At 36.5% G+C, this 17,830-nt stretch overlaps 1 long non-coding RNA gene across 1 annotated transcript in view; it reads left to right on the top strand.

Annotated features, from left to right (window-relative positions):
* LOC119056574 (uncharacterized) overlaps nt 1–17,830 on the top strand; it is a 332,875-nt gene that overhangs the window by 60,088 nt on the left and 254,957 nt on the right. The window contains exon 3 of the long non-coding RNA XR_005083906.2: nt 9,279–9,338. This is a non-coding gene — a long non-coding RNA (uncharacterized LOC119056574). The remainder of the gene's footprint in view (nt 1–9,278; nt 9,339–17,830) is intronic.

Genomic DNA, 17,830 nt, shown 5'->3' on the forward strand with positions numbered 1-17,830 from the left:
TGCAGAAGTTTGAGAAGCAGAGCAGGGCCCAACAGGCTTGCCCACTCTATTAGTAAGTAATTGTTCTATTTAAAAATGATATAAAAGCATTATTTTCTTTCAGTTTGCATATATTAAATTTTAAAATGCAGACTCTCTTGAAAGACATGAGTAATTTTTAGTTTTTTTTTTAACCTAACCACTTAGTGAAAGAAACCATTAGAGTACTATTGGGATAGGGGCTCTATGGAAAAAAGTGGTCTGGGCTGAAAGGCTGCCATGAAACCATGGACTGAGAAAGTCTAGGAGCCTCCGGCCTTTACTCTGACTTTGCATCCTCTGTGCTGACACAGATCTAGCTCACAATGAGCACACAGTATGTTCTTCCTGAGTAAAATGCACTGCACTTAATGAGTCTTTGCTTAGAAATTGGCATGTGTTTTTTAATAAAGTTTTTTATGTTTACAGAAGCTCTCTTAACATAAATAAATTCATTTAGAAATATCTTACATGCATAAATATATTATATAAAACTTAGTATTAAACACAGGATACCTATTTTGCAAGGGTTATAGGTTTATACAGGACTAAAAAAGGTAATCTTTCTATAACATTTTTTGACTCAAAGATAATACAATCAAACCAAAGTAATGGAAGATCTTATAAGTGAATAATTATTGAGACTATTAATTATTGTCTTAAGATTTAGGAAATAGAAACATTCAATTAATTGATTTATGAAATTATTATATATTAACATATAAGTCAGAAGAAATGAGTAAAGTTTAACTATTGCTAACATTTCTAGAACAAAAATGTCATTTTTGTATATGCTTATCTTTACAATTTCCTATCCTAGAGTTATAATTTCACCTATTAAATTCTTTCATTTAGTAAACCTGTGTCTTTTAATATAGCTACTCTTCCAAAATTGATACCAGTTTTCTTATTATTGGTGTAAATGAATTAATTTAGCCAGGAAGTTGGCAAACATTTATTGACTTCCTGTCATTCTGCAGACCTCATGTTGGTATATATGGAAGGTCATGGAAGAAAATTAATAGTTTACTTGGGAACACTTTTCTTCAAAGATTCTCTCATAAATACTAGTTTTAATAAAAAGGAAGCTGTTCAGACTTTTGGAGGGACTCCTAGAGAAATTCCATGGAGACTTGTGATTATGAGAAACGGAATTCTTGCTGTTGCTGCAAGTGCAACCCATTTCCTGTTGGGGAAGAGGGCAAAATTCCTTCCAGTTCTGTGACTTGGCATGGAACTTTCTGGAACAACAATCTGCTTGTCTGGACTGATAATTTCTGTGTTTTATGTGATGCTTTTTCTATTAAAAGTTTTTTCTCACCCATTGTAACTTTTATTGATTTGGTGAACTAAAAAAGCAGAGGACTAAGTTTGTGTGTTGGGGTCTGGTTCAAGTGGATGGTAACATTTTTTAGGTGGGCATGTGGATTTGTTCTTTCATTCACCATTTTCCAGAAATTAGTTTTGTACCTGTGATGTAAACATATTTATTTTATAGTTTATTTTCTCCGTTTTGCAATCACTTTCAGTAATAAGTCTCTTGTTATGTTATTGTTTGAATACCAGCTGATAGCCTTGGGAATGAAAAATAGAAATAATAGTTCTGTGTTTACTCTATATTTTTATGGGAAGGGAAGTGATTTGTTTGTTTATGCTTGGTTTGTATAAGTTAGCATTTGATGATACTGAGTGAGTCCCCTGCTATCAATTTGAAAAGTATATTTACATAAAATCTAATGATGATGGTAAACATAATAAGTTCTTCAGGTACTAATGGTTTTAATTTCATCAAAATATTTACAATTTTACTTGGTGATAGAATATAAGCAAGAATTAATTTAATAATCAACAAAACTTTTTTTTGCTTTAAATACTGTTTCCCTTCAGTTATATGTACTAGTTGATGTCTTGCACATTGACTTTTAAAATTATTCCCATATACACTATTTCTCCTAATTAATGTACAATTATTTATTAGACAACAACTACATGCCATTTATTGTGGCAGATTTCCAGGTAGGATACCTTGACGGTTTCCTACCACTCCTCATATTATACAGTTTACATGTCTGAAATTTGTACAATAGGCATTTCTGAAACTTCAGAATTCATTTCTGGGTCTGTATATAACTGTAAACTTTAACATGTTTGGAGAGATAAAGCATGTTATAAACATTTACATGCACATGAGGAAGTTTCTAAAGAAATGATTTGGTGGGGATAGATGATTTTTAGTAAAAGCTTCCACAAAACAATGTAGCCTAGCAGTTAAGGCAACAGGTTCTGGGGTCTCAGTAAAAGCAGGCTTACTCTACTTCCTAGCATGGGCTCTTAGGCAAGTTATTGAACCTCCCTTTGCCTCTATAAAAACAGCATCTTCCTGCAGTTGGGTACTGCAGTAAGCTTATGATAGCTATGGGGAAAAAGGAACATAATGGGTTGTATACTTATTAGCATCTACAAAATAATATACCCAAATTTGTATGTGGATTTTTACATGTTTGGAATATTAAGTTCTTGTGTGAGCCAATGAATTGTATAGTAGGCAAGTCTTTAGTGATGATGTTGTAAAGACGTGATAGTAATAGTACATATCTTATGGGGTTGTTGTTAAAAATCAGTAATCTTTGTACAGTATGGCTGGCCCTCCATACCTGCGTGTTTCACATCTGCAGATTCAACCAACCACAGATAAAAATATTTGAAAAAAATGTTACCTTGTTAATGTGTGCTGAGTAGTTAGGCCCATGACGGTTGCTTCTGTACTGAATGTATACAACTTTTGTGACTTGTCATTACCCCTTAAACAATACAGCACAATAGGAACTTTGAATAGCATTTAATTGTATTAGATATTGTGAGTAATCTTGATCTAGAGATTATTTAAAGTGCAAAAGAGGATTGCATAGGTTATATGCAAATACTATGCCATTTTACATAAGGGACATGAGTATCTATAGATTTTGGTGTCGACAGGTGGTCTTAGAACCTGGATGTGGTCCCTGGTCCTAAATACCAAAGGATGATTATACTCAGATCAGTTCCTGGTTCACAGTAAGTGTTCATTACCTGTTGGCCAAAAGACAGAAAAAGAAAAGTTAAAAAAAAATAGAGGTCACAAACATTAAGGTCTTTAGTCAAGTGTAGCACTTTATTAAAATAGATGCTAACTATTTTTGTTTTTGCACTGACCTATATTGCAGTGTAAGCATCATTTTATTCTTTGAAGATTTAAATCCATAATATTTGCTATGCAAACAAAGAACAAAATTCAGCTATTGTTACAGTGATTGTAGCTATGTGTTGGTCCATTCACTGACGTACGTGTGTATGTATTTTTTATAACAAAGAAAACTGTTGTTGTTGCAAAGTCATACAGAAGCTGGATGAAGGTAGATGGGAAATATCAAGGTAACGAGTTACATGTCCTTTTCAGGGTGAAGCAGTTTTTGTGAACTGCAGCAACTCAGCGCCACAGGACATCCAATTAACCTGTTCCATGAACAGTTCCCATTGTCGAAGGACATGAAGTGTATTTCACACTTGAAAGTGTATTTGTCTTTTTTTCTTCAACCTCATACTTCCTTTCATGTTGCTGTGAGTTTTGAACTTCTCTGTATATCCTCCCCAAACAGAGAAAAAAATACATGCAAAAATGAAATAAAGAAACCTAGTTACATCATTTAAGGCTAGAATAAATTGTACCAAGAAATTAAAGAATTCAAAGAAGATTTTAAATTACTTCCTCAGAGCATTGGAAATTTTATTTGAAGTCATCCTAAGCATTAAAGCATCCCAGAATTTCACTGCGGTGAGTGATCCTTGGGAAGGGAGAGGAGGGAGAGGATGAGATGTTTTAATTCTTTATTCTGTAGTGGACTCCACTGTGGTAGTGGGAGGTGCTTGTGACTGGGAGGGGCTCACAGAGGGCTTCTGAGTCATGGCCTGACCCTATTTCTTAGTCTATGTGGTTATCACTTTGTTCACTTTGTGATCAATTTCTATAATTAATCAAGCTGTACATAAGTAATTTGTGTACTTTTAAATGTATGCTACACTCCAATTGTTTATATAAAACTTATTCTGCAATATGTGACGTAGATGAACCTTAAAGATATTATGCTAAGTGAAATAAGCAAGTCACAGAAAGATGAATATGTACTTCACGACTTCACTAATACAAGGTATCTAAAATCGTCAAACTGATCAATTTCAAAGAGTGGGAAGGTGGTTCCAGGGACTGTGGAGGGGAAATGGAATGGGAAGTTATTAATCAACTGGCATAAACTTTTAGTCAAAGATGAATATGCTTTACATCTGCTTAAAACATTGTACCTATGGTCAACAATAATTTATTTTACACTTAAAAATTGGCTGAAAGAGTAGATCTCATATTCAGTGTTCTTTCCCCAATGCAAATGATAAAATAACAAACACTTGAAATAAATAAAATAAAAGGAGCATTGAGCATATTGAAATGAGCAAATGATTGAATTTTATACTGTGTGTTCTTGCAGATGGGATTGCAATTGGCTTATGATAGGTGTGGGGAAAGCAAACATCATGGGCTGTATACTTTTTACTTAAGATACTCAAATTTGTGTTTGGAGGTTTGCCTTTTTGAAATGTGTATTTTTGTATGAATGAATACACTGTGTGGCAAGCAAGGAATCAATGATTGTTTTAAATACACACTGTTCAATTTACATTTCCCTTTTTTGATCCTCTATAAAAGTAAGGCTGTATCATTAAATCTCAGTCAACATTATGTTGCAGGAAGATAAGATGTTAAAGTCTAGGTATATTCCTTTCCATCGATTTAGCAATATAAAGCATACATGCCGTGATATGTAGGACGGTAAGTAGTAAACACATTCATTATTAACTATTTTTAAAATGTCAGTTATCTTAGAAGCTAATTATTTGTCAGTGTTGTAAATGTTATGGTTGATTTCTCTGATGAGTGTAAATGAAGAGGGGCTGATAAATTCCCATGTTTTAAATTTCTGACAGACAGTAGGTGGAGTCATTGTTTAATTTGGGAAATACAGAAACCATACAGAGGAGAACTTGCTTCAGATGAAAGTCAAACCCCTTCCTCAGGGGAGTGGACCATAAGGGAGCTTTGCCCAGCCTGGGGTACCCCTTTCCCAAGTCTTTATAACTCTTATTTCTTCTCAAAACTGTTCATCAGTATCGACCACCTCCAGGAAGTCTTCTAGATTGCCCGGCTAATTCTGAGACTCCTACTCTATATTCTCATGATGCTTAGTCAAATCTCTTGCCAAACACTTTTATAAATGAAAAGATCACGAAGATTGGTTTTCTTTGTCCTCAGTGTTAATAAATGTTTGCTGAGTGAAACAGCCGTTAGGGCTATGAGCTCTCAGGTGGGAAACTGTGTATCTGCTTGTTAATAATCAGAAGATGTCTCTAGTTGCAGTAGACATGCTCAAAACCTATTAATTCTTTTAATTATTTACGTAAACTTAGAAAAGAAAAAATAAGGAAGGAAAGAAAGGAAAGGAAAATGAGGAAAAGGGCAACTTAGCTTAGCAGGGTTGACAGATCTCTAAAAGCAGATTCCTGTGTGCCTGACAAAGTAAGTAGCTTACTGTTGACTAATGGGCTAATTTCATTCTGAAACTAAAGTATTTGCTTTTCATTTTTTTTTGTTTTGTTAGATTGACACTAAGCTGCAAAAATATTATAGCAGAGAAAAGGCAAAGAAATATGTCCTAAAGTATAAATCACACATGTCTGGAGTTACTCATATTTAGATTTTAATCCCTGAATTGAGCTGGGAATCACCATCTATTAATTTTCCTTTTTTACTCTGAAAATTTTTCTGTAAATTTATAATTGAGGATGCAAAGCTTTTAATTGACAGTTGTGTAAGAAAAGGTTTAGCTCTTAGAAACTGATTAAAAACAAATTTTAACAAACCAACCCAACACATAAGGAAAACAAAGATAGAAAATGTCCAGGAAGAGATTGACAAAATGGAGAGGCAACTGGAATCCATGTCATGTAGGAAATAGGGCTGGAAAAAGAGGACCGAAGTGGAATGTCACAGATGACCTTTGACCTGGAAGTCCGTGCAGTCTGGCTTCGGTTCACACGGTCCCTTACAAACCCTCAGAGGCGTGGCAGCAGGGCCTGCTGACAGGAGGCACGCCCATCACTGGGGATGTTTTTAAAATTTGTTATAGTGGTTATTAGTCACAAGTCCTAATAGGTCCAAAATATGTATATATATTGAAAAATATTTGTTCTGAAAGGAAAGATAAGTTAAACAGTGCAGGGCTCATTATAGAACATACCAATAGCACTAATTTCTTTTCTTATATTTAAGAGGGCACTAATTGTATGCCTCTTGAAAGGAGAAAAGTGTAATAAGCTCTAAAAACAGACTTAACCTACTATGTCCAGAGCCAGGAAAGAGGTAGGTCCTGGACTGCTGACTTGCACTTCTTTATGAAGTCGTGCATATTATAGGGGGATTTAAAACCACATTTTCAATGGATGTTTGAGTGGCTTGAAGGGTTCAAAGATAGATGAATAAACTGTGTTATTTTTCCATCAGGAGCCATAGTCCAGTGACAAATGAACCTATAATAACAGTACAGAAAGATAGGTGCTATAACAGAAGCATGTCAAATTGCTGGAGGATCAGAGAGGAGGGGCATTTGCTGAGAAGGGAGGGTCAGGAAAGGCCCTGTGAAAAATGTGAGATTTGAGCTCCAATTTTGGAAGAACGAGTTCATGTTGGCTAGATGAAGAGGAATGAAAGGACTCCAGTGGTAGAATGGTGCAGCTGTCAAACAGCCTGACCCTGCAGGGAATTGCTGCCCCTCGGAAATACGGGGGCAGTAATAAAATAGAGAGTGAAGTGGACAAGCGGAGAGCTGACTGTTCAGTAAAATGATTTGCCTCGCTGGGAGGGCAACGCACAAAACAAGGGCTGAAACAGAGTGATTAGAGCTAAGCATGATATATGAATGAGTGGAAGGCAGAACAGAGAACTAATCTTCTGGATTTTACCTTGTTTATACAGCTTTTTCTGGCGTGTGTCTGGGTGACTTCATGGGTCACGATGTGTCTTTAGTGTAGCATCCAACACCCTGGTGGCGCCTTCTAGCAGCCCTGCCTGCGTCCTGCTGGAAGAACCAAATTTTGGCCTGTTTGCTTTTGGTATAAGTTTTATAAAAACTATAGTAACTGCTGGGGAAATAGAACTTTTTAGTCAAATTTTTCTGCTAGTGGGGAGGATACAATTTTATCAAAAGTGAGAGAAATAATATACTCAATTTTATGTTGTCATTTTTTGTTATTTAGTGATTACATATAATAGCCATTAGATTACAAAGGAAAAAAGCCTTGATTTTCCTGAAGAGGTGGTACCAGCTATGATTTCATAAAGATGGCCAGGCAGATGGTTGAGAGTCGACGGTGGCTTTCTGCCCTTGGCCATCCTGTTGTCCTGGGGCTCCCTGACTTTTAGGTGAACTCCAGAGCCGGTCAGCTCTGCACATCTCACTGTGATAGGTGACTCCGCAGGCTAGTTTTGCCTCTGTTTGGCTAAATTTAGGCAGGTTTCTTCCTGACTCCAGGGCCCTGATTTCTCTTTTCTTTAGAAAACTTGAATTGTAAATTCTTTCTCTGCCCCTTTGAGATGTGAATTTTTTTTTTAAAGTCCTTTGGCCAGTTTTACAACCCAGGAATGTCTTTCTCAAGCACAGCGCAATCATTCTTTTGAAATATGTCATCACTAAAGAGCTTCTAGCCCCCCTGTCCCAGGCTCTGTGGAGAGCAGGAGTCTAGCTTCAGTTAAGTGCCAATCCGCAAACACCGGAGTCCTAATGACGTTGAGCCCCACCCTCAAAGTCCTTCTGTACTTCTTCCCTAGGTCATCTCAGGCTTCAAATCTCTCCCACTTTTTTTTTTTTGGTATATGTGGATTTGAGCTTAGCCTCCCTTGTTGCAGTGATCCTGACCCCTATTGTAATAAATAGTCTTACATGAAGTCTTCCTTTCTCCCTTAACTTGTCTGATGCACTGTGACATACGGTGGGTTTAGAATCACACTGAAAGATATCCACATGAAACTATAGCCTGTAGAGGGGCTGGGAGAAGGTGGAATAGGCCCCAGTTCCATGTATTCATGCTCAGTGCTCAGAGATATGGGAAGTGTAGGCAGGAAGCATATTCTCTCTCCTTGAGGTTTCGTGAGCAGAATGAATCTTTGGGGATTGCTCCACTGGGCTGAAGTCTAGGTCAAAAGATGATTACAAATTAAAAAAATAAAAATTATCAGGGGCAGAATGGTTAGCTGTGCATTCTGAAAGCTAATGTGGAATCTTGAAATGAGAGTGGAGGTAATTATCCCCCTGCATGTTGAAGGAGAACAGTTATTTTTTTCAGAGATAAGATGGAAAATTAGGTTACATAGGCAGCACATCTCTTTTGATGATGTTGATTTTTCATTGGACTTTTTCCCCCCAGCCTTCCAACAAGTGAAGATAATTGAATAAGGGATTTCAATGATTCTTATATGCCAACTTTGCTTGCAAAAACAAAGTGGGTCAAAAATGCCAATGTAGCATTCTACTTTAGTGCAAAGCTGGAAAATAACATAAGCAATTCTCTGACAAATGGCAGCTGTTTTAACTGCAGGATGCAAACTGGCATCTTAGCAGGGGTGTCATTATCTGTAGGCCATTAAAAGTTTGTTTCTTTATTATTTCATTTTTATTGGCAGAGCTTTTAAAAGGGGAAAGATAAACTCCCCAACGGAAGGCTTCATTACTTTTACTACACGAAAGTTGCTCTATTACTAAAAGATATCATGTTATTTGATTAATGTTCTCAGAAGATTAGCTGCAACTTTTTTTATTATTTGCATTTAGAGATAAGAGGGCTATTTCAATGTGTATGTATGTTGCATGCATAATGGAAATGCTAAGAAAACTTTATGTTGTTGTTATCCTTGTTAAAAATTATCTTTACAAGTCATACAAATGATCAATTCATGAAAATTTTTAATATTCTTGGTAAGCTTTGGATGTAATTAGCATCTCAGGGCAAAACACCCTTTATGCACAGGACTCTGTTTATCCGGATGGAAGTGTGTCAGTAAATAGGGCTGATTGAAGTGAATGGCGAAGTATAGTAGATGAGATTAACTTTCATTTCTCCTATTTTGTGTCTCTTCTTGTTTTTTTTTCACTCCTAAGGACCACCTCCCTATTTCATTTCAGGTATTCAGTATCCTGCTCATTGTAATCCAGTCTGCCCTGGAGAGAACATGATAATTACTTGTGAGTTTGTGAATACCAATTGATGCACTTATCTCATTATTTTGTTTGACATGACAACTACACAAGTAGATCAGAACAAAATATGTACACTCAGGATTTTGGCTTCATTAAGACATTTTGCAAGTTATCTCTGAAATATAAACAAGATATCAGTATCCCTACATAGGTTTGTAATCAAGTATCTGGATCTGTAGTGTGCCTATTAATGAACTATTGTCAACAAGAAAAAAAATTCTAGTTACATGAAGCGTAGCTGTATCCTCATTCCTTTAAATTATTTAAAAACTAACACATTTAATGCATATATAGAAAACCCTTTTTTAAAAAATATGATGTGCAGCCTGGGAGGAAAGTGACCTGATAGTGCCCAGTGGCATTAGGACCCCATTAAAAAGTTATCAAACTGCAATATGGTGTTAGATCTAATAAGACTACTTGTAATGAAGATGAACGGAAGATTCTCCACTTGCACTTTCAAATCATACAAGGGTGAGGACAGTCATTGCAGAGAACTGGCTTTTGCAAGGAACTGAGATTTGCTGGGAATACATTTCATATGAAGCATCTGTCTGATGTGGTTGTCACAGAGGTTACTACAACACTGGCTAAACTAATAGAAATGTAGTTCAAAGAAGAAGAGGCATTTTTCTTTTATTTTGTTCTCAGTGTCAGGCTATACTTTCCTGGTTGCTTTTAGCATGAGGGCCACAGTTTAGGGGGCACAGGCACAAGTTGAGGACATTTAAAGGAAATGACTGGAAAGATGGTTCCCTGCTAGACAAGAGCTTTAGGGAGCATTGGAGATCGTAATCTGATGGAGTGAAGTGTGTGTGTGTATGTCTGTGTGTCTGTGTGTGTGTGTGTGTCTGTGTGGCTAGGGGTGTGAATATGAAATGAATATATTGGAACATCTGCATATTCCATTTAGATTCAACAATTATAATTGCCAATGAAAATTTTTAAAAATCTAGAAGGTGTTTCTGAAGAGCTGCCTTAGGATGAAATGCAATTCCTCATATTAGAGGTATATATTCATGATACCTATTTTATATTTCCAGTTAGGTTTATTTTTTGTAAAAATTCAATGTTATTTTTTACTCTAAAACTCTTTTCTTAAATGCTTCTCTGTGCCTCTATAAAAAAGAAAGCTGATGGTGAAAGCTGGTTTTAAGAATGATATTTTTAAAGAGGTGTTGACTGTTTGTCTTACGTAAAAGTTGCCAAAGTTGTCTTATTATATTTCTTATTAGGTGTTTAATTACAAGTTCCATTTATATTTTAACAGCCTCATTTAACCTCTGAGATTGATATCATGTGAGTATCCAGATAATTCTAAGTATATGTGTAGAAAGTAAAAACTTAAACGAGTCATGAAAGAATGTGTATGATGGTTTTTTTCATGTTTCTTTCTTGACTTACATCTCCAGAAGCTGTTCACATTCATCATCTCATGTATAATTAGGATAATTTTTTATTGAATAATGGTTGTGACTCAGTTATGGCTTTGAAGTGTCAAACTTCCAACTTCAACTGTGATACAGAGAAAAGTCCACATTTCTACTCATATTTTTGCCATGAAAGTAGGATTAATTAAAATGATCAATAGTTAATATCAATATAAAGTTTAAAAATTTGACACACAATGAAGTGCAAAATTTAAGGAAATGTGAATACTAAACAAAAAATTAGTGAGCCTTGGCCGTGTGGTTCAGTTGGTTGGAGCATTGTTTTGTGCACAAAAGGTTGCCAGTTCGATTCCTGGTCAGGGCACATGCCTAGGTTGTAGGTTTGATCCTCTGTTGGGGTGCATTTGGGAGGCAATCAATCAATGTTTCTCTCTCATATCGATGCTTCTTTCCCTCTTTCTCTTTGTTGTGAGTGTATGTTCACACAATATAGTCTTTCCTATAAGTTATCCAGGCAACTGCTTGGCTAGCTGCCTACTTAGCCACCCGGCACCAACAAATAGACGAGAGTCAGAAAAGGTAACTACGCTATTCACTCAGCTTTTATTGAATGCACATTCACTCAAACTAGAACGTCAACATATATTAATGTCCTACTCACTAACAATCTAAGAGAAGTATAACACACACAGAGTAGTCATTGGGGAAAAACAAACCCGAGTCCCAGAGTCTCAGTCTGCAGTCTAGGGGACAGCATGGTAGGCGAGGGAGTCATCAGCATCTTACAAGGAAAGATCTCCAGAGCCAGGTGGGCAGCAGGGCAGGTGAAGTCCTCAGCCCGGCAGGCAGAGCCTCCAGTGGCCAGTGCCAAGGGAGATCAGCATGGCATGCAGCAGCACTCTGGTGTGTGGAGCTTGGCTGTGTCAGCAGAGGTCTGGAGCCTGCCTGCCTCATTTATACCTTGAAAGTGGTGTTCTCCACTCTTCTGGGTCTCTTGATAAGTGTCTTGGCACCTCTAATGGCAAGTGGGGAACTTCTCCAGCAACCCATCTATGGGTGGTTCCGCTCTGCAGACATGGCTATTTTGATCGTGTGTGCAGATATCTTACGTGTAGTTCCTTGCTGGATGTGTCTAGCATGACTTAGGTAGTTTCCCTCTCAAACCAAAGTGTCATGGTTGACTGGCAGCCATCTTGGTTGACATGAGTGACTCCACTTTGTTTTATGCTGTCTTGACCAGATCAATGCCATTTTACTGGTCCTGCTCTCCACCCTTTACCTCCCTCCCTTCTTCTCTATCTTCCTTTCTCTCTCTAAAAATCAATGAAAACATGTCCTCCAGTGAGGGTTTAAAAATTAGTGAAAAATGATCAAATTCTGCCTTTATGTGTCTCTCCTTTGTCTCGTGCCACCACAATCCACACTTGAGTAGAACATTCTCATTCTGAAACTGTTTCAACTTTAGGTCCTAGCTTTCCAGCCATCAGCTTCTTTCCATTTAGGGCTGCCAGTGGCTTACTGACTCTCAGCTGTTAGAAGTTCTCTGCTATCTTCCTGAGACCTCTTACCCATTGTCTTTTCTCTTCCATACAGTAGAAAGAGGAGTAAACAGTTGCCTAGATTGTTCCTCTGTGTGAATTCTCTTACCACTTTTATCACTACAATCACCAGCTTCCCTGCAGTTTCATTTAAATTTTTTTTACCTTAGTGTATTATTGCTAATTTAAAAATAACGATATGGCTTACTCATTAAATGTTGCTCTGCTGGTTCCCTTTGTAATGGTCCTAAAAGGTTTCCAGATCATTTACAAACTTGCATCTTGCCTTTCGTTACAGTCCAAGCTTATTATTGCATAAATTTTAATGCATATTTAAACATAACATCATCTGTGGTTTAAAAAGATGTAAGATGATTTTAAAAATAGGAACCTCCAGCTTTGCAGGCATGTAGACTCACTAAATGAATGACTTAATGATTATTTCACTTTTTTATTTGATAATTTCACTTTTTAAGTAAGTTTTACTGAAAATTAGTCTAGATATTTGTCTTGCTTTGTGAGGTGTGTAGCTGAGTGTTAGTTTCTTAGGAAGCTCAGTTCCCATAGAATTTATGATCAAGAGAGGCAGGTGACCATTTTAATTGACTTTAAGATTTCATAAAATAGAATTGCTATTCTTTAAATTCACCTATGTTAGACTGAGTCACTGAAATCTAAATTCTCCATTCCCTTGGAAACATTTACTAACTTGTAGCTAGGACATGCTAAATACTGAGAAATAGTAGATTATTTTTTACCAAGTCTGTATGCTTCTCCTATACCAGTTGAGCCATTTTCTTGCCAAGAATGAGTTGTTAATATGCAAACCTAGTTGTGATAGTTGTATGTATTTTTATAAGTAAATATTATAGAAACTAATGACATTGAATGTGGATAAAAAGAGGGCATTGTTTCTATGAAGACTAAGTGGAATATTTTGGACAGATAATAGAGGTAAATGAAAATAATTCCTTTGAATTGTGTATGGGCAAGACAACTATGAAAGATTGGGGAGATCTCAGATTGATTATTATTGGAGTCTTTAGGTTTTTCACTTTATTTCAATAAAATGCATATTGGGACTCATGGCTTAATGCAAGAAAGGTATATTAGGATTTTGATCAGCAGATTCATTCTTAAGGGCCTTGTCTATCAATATATCGATGAATGTATATGTTTTGAGATATAGTAAAGGAATTTGGTTCTTTTTTTAAAACTAACTTATAAAATTAACCGAGTAACTATTAGCTTTGGCCACAAGGATAAGTAACAAAAACAAACTGAGGATAATTATTTTGGTTCAGAAATTGCTAAAGCCATAAAATAAGACATAAGCACAAAAATTCTTTGGGATAGAATTTATTTCTATTAATTGGGCTGGCAATAAGTTATAGTTAAGTCTTTAGTTTGTATTTTTAAGCATATTTTATTGATTATGCTATTACAGTTTTTCTAATTTTTTTCTCCCCTTTCTCCCCCATCTGCCCTGCACCTCCCTGCTCTCCAGCATTCCCCCCAACCATGGGTGTACATATAAGTTTTTTGGCTCCTTCATTTCCTATACTATTCTTAACCTCCCCACGTCTAATTCATGCCTATCAATTACCCTTCTTATGCCCTGTACCTTCCACTCCATTCTCTCACTCCCCCCTCCCCACTGAAATCCTTCCATATATATGATGTCCATTTCTCTGGTTCTGTCCCTGTTCTAGTTTTTTGGTTAGTTTTAGTTTTTGTTTTTTAGGTTCAGTTGTTGATAGTTGTGTGAGTTTGTCATCATTTTGCTGTTCATAGTTTTGATCATCTTCTTTTTCTTAGATAAGTCCCTTTAACATTTCATGTAATAAGAGCTTGGTGATGATGAACTCCTTTAACTTGACCTTATCTGGGAAGCACTTTATCTGTCCTTCCATTCTAAATGATAGTTTTGCTGGATAGAGTATTCTTGGATGTAGATCTTTGCCTTTCATGACTTCTAATACTTCTTTTCAGCACCTTGTTACCTGGAAGGTTTCTTCTGAGAAATCAGAAGATAGTCTTATGGGAACTCCTTTTCTCTTACTGCTTTTAAGATTTTCTCTTTATTTTAAATCTTGGGTTAAGAACTTAATTATGATGTGCCTTGGTGTGTTCCTTCTTCGATCATTTCTTTGGGAGTTTCTGGGCCTCTTGGACTCACTGGAAGTCTATTTCCTTTGCCAGATTGGGGAAGTTTTCCTTAATTATTTTTTTTCAAATAAGTTTTCAATTGCTGGCTCTTGTTTTTGTCCTGTGACACCCCTATGATTCAGATATTAGAACACTTAAAGTTGTCCCATAGTTTCTGAAGCCTCTCCTCATTTTTTGAAATCTTCTTTCTTCATTCTGTTCTGGTTGGATGTTTATTTCTTCCTTTTGTTTCAAATTGTTGATTTGAGTCCCAGTTTCCTTCCCTTTGCTGTTGGTTCTCTGTATATTTTGCTTTATTTCACTTTGGGTAGCCTTCATTTCTTCCTTCATTTTGCGACTGAGCTCAATCAGTTCTGTGAGCATCCTGATTACCAATGTTTTGAACTCTACATCAGATAGGTTGTCTATCTCCTTGTTGCGTAGCTCTTTTTCTGGAGCTTTGATCTGTTCTTTTCGGGGGGCCATATTTCTTTGTCTTGGTGTGCTTGTTATGTGGCAGGGGATGAATCCTTAAGTATTCACCAAGGCAGGGTAGCCCTCTTTGTGGCGTTGTAGTGCTGTCTGTGAGGGAGGGGTCAGAGGGGAACAACACGTCTCGTTTTCTCAGCTCTAGCCCTACTTTCCAATGAACTCTCCTGTGAGACTGGGAGTTTCTCTGCCGTTGCAAGCCCCACAGTATTTTACAGGTAGCTTTGAGCCTTTAGTCTCTCGTTCAGCCAGCCCTGCCTTGCCTAGGTGCGGTCTGCCACCTTGCCCACACGCCCTTTCCCTCGGCTGCTCATTTTCCATCTCTGCCCCTCCTACCAGTCTGGGTGAATGTTTCTTTAACTCTTTGGTTGTTGGAGTTCCATGCAGTTTGATTTTCTGGCACTTCTTGTCATTTATTGTTTTGAAATTGGTCGTTATCCTTCTTTTGGTTGTGCAAGGAAGCAAAGCATTTCTACTTATGCCTCCACCTTGGCTATAACCGCTTAGTTTGTATTTTTCAAAGTCTTTGCATAAAATGGTTTCATGAGGAACACAGAGGGATTTCTTCAACAGTTCATAGGAGAGCAATCGTCTGTTCTGCAGGAATGTTAACCCTTTCAAGTTTGAAATGGAGACACTGATGGTGGGTGATTTTTCCTGAACCTAAATCTGGTATTTACTCTTTGATTACTGACTCCTTAATGGATAGCAGTGATCTCTCTACAGAGCCAAAGGAAGAAAAATACTCTGAGTGTCACTGCTGCGTAAGGAAATGTGTTGTCTGTTACCTCTGTGTAAATTTTTATTTTGCCAATTGAAGGCTAAGAGTTCTTCTCATCTTATTTATTGATGGTTTTGTTAAAACTATCTAAAGGAGTTACCAATAACCACATTGGATTCTAATAAAAAGTTATCAATTATATTTGGGTGAGTGACAAAATTTCATTTAAAAAGATAAAACATGTTACCTGATATGATAAGTACTCTTTTTTTCCCCTGGAGGCAGGCATTATATTATTATTTAGAACTCTTAGTTTTATTTGTTTGTTTCATCTTTGATAAATAGTGAAATTCTGATATACATAAATATATTGTGTGTATAATATATGTATACACACACACATACAGTAATATGCCTTTCTCTTTTTTAGGCACCTCCTGTCTACTTCCTTAGCATGTAAACTTATTCTCACCCAAAAGATCTATTGAAATGAGAATATAAATTTTGGGGGAGGTAATAAGGTTCAGGACACACTACTCTAAAATATGCACCTTGGTATATTGAATATTTGAAGCTGGAAGATTTTGAGAAATGGCAGGTACAGAAAGGACTTTCCAGCTTTCCACTGAGGCAAGACTTCAGACCCCTATACCCAGTAAAGAAGCATCCTTATTTTAAGATACGAGGACACAGAGATAAATAGGAAACAGTAGGATTTGCTAAGTTTCTCCCAGTTTTGCACTTAGCTCATCATACTCTTTGTTCTAACTTGTCTTTCTACAACCTTTCAATCTTCATCAAACCTACCACAAAAACATCCAGGTTTAATTGCTCCTTTGGTTCTTCATTTCTTTATGAAGGCTCTCATGTCATATTAAATGAGAACTTATATTTAAAAAATTTGTATGCTTTTCTCCTGTTAATATGCTCATTTTTATAGGAGTCCCAGTTAGGAACTCTATTCTAGGATGGAGGAAAAAGATATTTTTTTTCTCTCCTAGACTGGGATTCATATCAGTGTTGCCTTCATAATCACTATATACCACTGCTCAGTGGCATCAAAAAATAAACTAATAATACCATAATAAAAGACACAACTGTCATTTATTAAGAGCTTATGGTGCTTCATGTTTCAGAATCTAAATAGATGCTCTTATTTAACCTCTATATCAACCCTGAGAGGTAGATTTTTTACAGATGAAGCACCATACTTAGATAGGTATGCTGACTTGCTTCAAATGAAAGAAAACATAAGAAGATGAACACAGACTTGAATCCCAAACTTTGAATCTTAAGAGTAGTTTCTTCACTCAGTGGTTTTATTAATGGAGGCACAGGAGTATCATGTGGGACACATTAGGGAAATTTCTTTGTCTAGGTAACATTCATTGAAATTATTCATTGAATGTGGACAAGGCCCGTGATCCCAGTGTGCAGCCAGGGTTAAAACAGGTTCATCAATACCTTTGGTTCCCTCAAGTTTAATGACAGAGCATAAAGGAATCATAGTCTGCCTTTGTTTCTCTTTGTCATTGTTTCTGTAAGTATGAAGAGAGCTGTAGTCATTACTTCTGCTCTATTCCCACACGCAGGCTAAGCCTTAGGTAGAGCTTGTCAGCAAATAGCACAGGTAGAACATCAAATAATAAAATTAGGTTGTTTGATCTTATGTATTGGCCTAGGTGTGCTCACCACATAGAAATTACAGTAAATCAGAGGTTAGTGTGAGAGTCTATCATTTTCCTAGGCAAGGTTAGATTTAAAAATTAATAAAATAAAGCCAGTTGGTTATTACCTTAAGCTAAATCTTGTTTAAAACATTATAACTGAGAGAAGTAAAGCTGCAATTTTTGGCCAAAGTATTAAGGATCTCCTTTTCAGTAGTTTCATAACTCAGCGTATCCATTAATCTATAATGTCACCCAAAGATGGAACGTTTGAATTTGGCTGTCTTCAATATTCTGTTATGTCGAGTTATTTAGGTTCCCGATATTAAAATACTTATATATTTTAAGCTGTACTAATGCATATGTCAGTTTGTAGAATGCGAAATTTTATTCTGATTTTTATTTGGAATGAATGACTTATCAAAACACATGAGAAATATAGGCTGACAACATTTTCTTGCCTTGGCTGCTGTGTGCTCATGTACTTCAGTGAAGCAGACCTGTCCATCCCTGCCTATGACAT

The sequence above is a fragment of the Artibeus jamaicensis genome, unplaced genomic scaffold, assembly GCF_021234435.1.
Source record: "Artibeus jamaicensis isolate MK-2021 breed Jamaican fruit bat unplaced genomic scaffold, CSHL_Jam_final scaffold_537, whole genome shotgun sequence".
Classification (NCBI taxonomy): Eukaryota; Metazoa; Chordata; class Mammalia; order Chiroptera; family Phyllostomidae; genus Artibeus; species Artibeus jamaicensis.